Source organism: Aegilops tauschii, chromosome 6 (genome assembly GCF_002575655.3).
Source record: "Aegilops tauschii subsp. strangulata cultivar AL8/78 chromosome 6, Aet v6.0, whole genome shotgun sequence".
Taxonomy (NCBI): Eukaryota; Viridiplantae; Streptophyta; class Magnoliopsida; order Poales; family Poaceae; genus Aegilops; species Aegilops tauschii.
In genome coordinates this window covers 266,001,911-266,007,231 of record NC_053040.3, presented here as the reverse complement: position 1 = coordinate 266,007,231, position 5,321 = coordinate 266,001,911, and positions in this window count along the sequence as shown.

The window sequence follows — 5,321 nt, the reverse complement described above, 5'->3', positions numbered from 1 at the left end:
TTCATTTTCTCCGACCTTGCCTTGACTTCTTCTTTACCGCAATTCTCCTTGAATTTTGCAAAGTCATTTTCCGTTATTGACGGAATATCGACATGAATCTTGGACCATGGTTCATTCTTCGCAATCGCTTTTTCACCCGAACTTTCTAGGAGGACAAGTCATTGGTGAACGTCACCATCACTTTGTCGTTTATCCTTGTCATGGCGACGTCGTCCCACAGCTCTTTATATTTGCCTTCATCCCGGCCGGGGCACAGGAACCTATTCTGCAACTTGTTTAGGAGCATGTGCTCCATATGTGGTATCTACTTCAACCTCTCGTCGTTCATGTTGGCGATTTCCCTGAGGATGCATCCAAGTTGATTGCCCCAACATGAGCGCGCTTCCTCCGGCGCCGTTGGCTCTAACTTCTTGGGGTGCATCTCCGTGACCACAATTTGTTCGATGCCAAGCTCGTTTGGTCTTTGTGTCCTCTTCTTCTTCGGTGCTTTACCGGCTACGACGGCAACATTGCCGGTCTCGGGGGTGGTGTCGGTGCCGGTGGCAGCGTCGGTGTCGGGGTTGGTGCCACTGCCGCCACCATGCAACCCCATCTGGTGTTCGTCTAGGTAATCGAAATAGTGATTTGCTGCCTCGATGGGGTCTGCGAGGCGAGCAGAACCCATGACTTCGGCATCGGTAGACATGTTTCCTATTCAAAAATTGTAAATAAAATATATAATGAAGAGAAAAAAGGGGCCTATAATTGGTCAAAATGTTGATTCATTCCCCTTCCGGCAAATCCCGAGTAATCCATATGTCCTAGTTTCTAGCACAAGTCATGCCGAAAATCACGAAAAAATTTGGCATCAACTTTGCTAAAAAGTGGACATATGGAGCGCCTGGAATTTGCTAGAACGGAAATGAATCAACATTCCGGCAAAACATAGGCCACTCGGATATTTTTCGAGAATTGGCACAGGTTCATATAACAGATTTGATGCTATCTCAAGAGAACATGGCAACATCATATGACAGATTTCCAGGACTTAGCAAATAAACCAAGTGTTAAAAACAGCAACATTGTATAGGCTATATGCTCCGAAAACATCATCTAGGGTTTTATTTTCTACCGGTTTTTATTTGCTACTGTTTTTTAGTTTTTATTTGCTACTGTTTCTTCCTAAATGATCTCTCTCTCTCTCTCTTCTACTGACCCTAATTAATTAGCTATTGCATTAGCTACTGCCCTAAACAAATTTTCCCTAGCTAAATTTGCTCATTTGCTAAAAAATGGCCCTAGCTATATTTTCTACCCTAATTAGCTACTATTTTTAATAATTTTTTGCTACTGTTTTTTTATAGCTAATTTATATACCTACAAAAACTAATTAGCTATTGTTTTTATAAATTTTAGCTACTGTTTTTTATGCCTACAAAAACCAATTTTCTACTGTTTTTTATTTATAGGTATTTTATATACCCTAAACTAAATTGCACTAAACTAAATTTCCTAAACTAAATTGCCCTAAACTAAATTGCCCTAAAGTAAATTGCACTAAACTAAATTTGCTAAATTGCCCTAAACTAAATTGCTCGCTCTCTCTCTCTCTCTCTCTCTCTCTCTCTCTCTCTGCTACATCTCCTAGCTAGGGTTCATACATCCAACACTTAGCTAGGCTAAATTCAAATTAGAGAGAGGGAGAGAGAGCAGAGAGCAAAGAGAGAGAGGAGGGCAAGGGAGAGGAGAGGGAGAGGCTTACGGGGCGGTGGAGAGGGCGGCGACGTTGAGGTCGAGGGCGGTGGCGGCTAGGTCTAGGGCGGGCGCAGGGGCGATGGCCGACGAGGTCAACGGCGGGCGCAGGGGCGACGACCGGTGACGGCGAGGTCGAGGGCATCGACGGTGGGCGCAGGGGCAAGGTGGAGATTGGGGGAATGAGACTTGGTGACATTTTGAGCCCACGCGGCGGGGGTGGGGGTTAACTCAAAATAGCGGTAGCACTGGTCCTAAACAAGCGCTACTGCTAACTGTTCTAATTTTTATTTTTTTAATTCTAAAATACTTAGCTACAGCGCTGGTCCACAGACAAGCGCTACTGCTATTTTTCTTTTCTTTTTATTATTTTCCTTTTCTAGTTTTTAGTTTTCTTTTCTTTTATTATTTTCCTTTTCTTTTCTGTTTACTTTTCTTTTCTTTTGTATTGCTTTCTCCCTTTTGTTTTTGTTTTTTTTCTCCCAACGACGGCGTCTCCCTCTCCCACACTGCGCGAATATCACCGGAACCATGCATGTGGTGGTAACATATCAGTTGACCGATAACGGTTACTTAAGTGCGTACACAAAATAGATACATATATATAAATGATGGTTTCTGATCAGCTGCGTCGACGACATTTCACATTGAGCTTCTTCCCTTTCTTGTTTCTTGCCGAGTAATTAAGCCCCTCCTTGTGACTTTTCCATAACCATGGAGTACGATCTTTCTTAGGTAATGTAGTTTTGATTCTTCGTTTCACGTATGCTTTATCGTCATCGTCATCTTCCCTCATCGGGTTGCGTATTGGTCGTATTCTTCCCCGTTAGCGACTCCAGCCATTCCGATGATGCTCCTTTGATCTCCTCACGACAACACGGCTGGGATTGGCCAAGTCGGTTATGAAGAAGCGTTGTGTCATGTGCTTAGCGTGTACCCATGGCTCATTTTTGGCAATGACGTTAACGTTCACGGCAGTGCTCTTCGCATCGGGTATAGACATGATGGTGAAATACTTGTTTTCTCTTATGATGTCCTTGGCCCATCTGACACAGAACATCGTCGCATCGTGCATTCCAGCATAGTCAAGCTCCCAGGTCTCTTCGACCCTTCCGTAGAATCTTTCCGTTATGCCATTGGCGTCGGTCACTCATAAATTGTCACCCCGGAGTTCTGGTAATCACTGTCCATGTCTTTGGCCTCCGTGTAGAACGTGTACCCATTGATATCTTAGGACTAATAGGTCACAAGCTTGGGCGCGGGGCCATGTGCTAAGGCATGTATGAGCAATCCGTCCGAACTGAAGGAAATATGCCCTAGAGGATATAATAAAGATGTTTTTTATATTTCCTTATATCATGATAAATTTTTATTATTCATGCTAGAATTGTATTAACCGGAAACTTAGTACATGTGTGAATACATAGACAAAACAGAGTGTCCCTAGTATGCCTCTACTTGACTAGCTCGTTAATCAACGATGGTTAAGTTTCCTAACCATAGACATGTGTTGTCATTTGATGAACGGGATCACATCATTAGAGAATGATGTGATGGACAAGACCCATCCGTTAGCTTAGCATTATGATCGTTTAGTTTTATTGCTATTGCTTTCTTCATGACTTATACATATTCCTCTGACTATGAGATTGTGCAACTCCCGAATACCGGAGGAACACCTTGTGTGCTATCAAATGTCACAATGTAACTGGGTGATTATAAAGATGCTCTACAGGTGTCTCCAAAGGTGTTTGTTGAGTTGGCATAGATCAAGATTAGGATTTGTCACTCTGTATATCGGAGAAGTATCTCTGGGCCCTATCAGTAATGCACATCACCATAAGCCTTGCAAGCAATGGGCCTCATGTGCCATGGGAGAGAAGAGGGGACAGACACAAGGGGGAGGCGCCCCAAGGGGAATCCGAATAGGAAGGGGAGGGGGCACGACCCCCCTTTCCCTCTTCCTCTCGTCTCCTTCCCTCTTTCCCCCTTTGTTGGAAGGAAAAGGTGGGGGGCGAATCCTACTTGGACTAGGAGTCCAAGTAGGACTCCCCCCTTGGCGCACCCCTCCTAGGCCACCGGCCTCCTCCTCCCCCCTTTATATAGGGGGGCGGGGGCACCCCAAAGGCACACCAAGAGTTCTCTAAGCCGTGTGCGGTGCCCCCTCCACAGTTTACTCCTCCGGTCATAGCGTCGTAGTGCTTAGGCGAAGCCCTGCGCGGATCACATCACCAACACCGTCGCCACGCCGTCGTGCTGACGGAACTCTCCCTCAACCCTCTACTAGATCAAGAGTTCGAGGGACGTCATCGAGCAGAACGTGTGCTGAACACGGAGGTGTCGTACGTTCGGTACTTGGATCGGTTGGATCGTGAAGACGTTCGACTACATCAACCGCGTTAATCTAACACTTCCGCTTTCGGTCTACGAGGGTACGTGGACACACTCTCCCCTCTCGTTGCTATGCATCTCCTAGATAGATCTTGCGTGATCGTAGGAAATTTTTTGAAATTGCATGCTACGTTCCCCAATGGTGGTATCCGAGCCAGGTCTATGCGTAGATGATATGCACGAGTAGAACACAACGAGTTGTGGGCGATAATAGTCATACTGCTTACCACCAACATCTTAATTTGATTCGACGGTATTGTTGGATGAAGCAGCCCGGACCGACATTACTTCACCTCGTCCATGAGACTGGTTCTACCGACGTGCTTCACACACAGGTGGCTAGCGGGTGTCTATTTCTCCAACTTTAGTTGAATCGAGTTTGACTACGGCCGGTCGTTTTTGAAGGTTAAAATAGCACACTTGACGAAAAATCGTTGTGGTTTTGATGCGTAGGTAAGAACGGTTCTTGCTAGAAGCCCATAGCAGCCACGTAAAACTTGCAACAACAAAGTAGAGGACGTCTAACTTGTTTTTGTAGGACATGTTGTGATGTGATATGGTCAAGATGTGATGAGATATAAATTGTTGTATGAGATGATCATGTTTTGTAAAAGTTATCGGCAACTCGCAGGAGCCTTATGGTTGTCGCTTTATTGTATGAAATGCAATCACCATGTAATTGATTTACTTTATCACTAAGTGGTAGCGATAGTCGTAGAAGCAATAGTTGGCGAGACGACAACGACGCTACGATGGAGATCAAGGTGTCAAGCCGGTGAAAATGGAGATCATGACGATGCTTTGGAGATGGAGATCAAAGGCACAAGATGATGATGGCCATATCATGTCACATATTTTGATTGCATGTGATGTTTATCCTTTACGCATCTTATTTTGCTTAGTACGGCGGTAGCATTATAAGATGACCCCTCGCTAAATTTCAAGGTATAAGTGTTCTCCCTGAGTACACACCGTTGCTACGGTTCTTCGTGCCAAGACACCACGTGATGATCGGGTGTGATAAGCTCTATGTTCACATACAATGGGTGCATATGAAGCATATGAGATGTTCCAGGAGTTGAAGTTAATATTTCAAGCAAATGCCCGAGTTGAGAGATATGAAGTCTCCAACAAGTTCTCCAGCTGCAAAATGGAGGAGAATAGTTCTGTCAGTGAAAACATACTCGGAATGTCTGGGT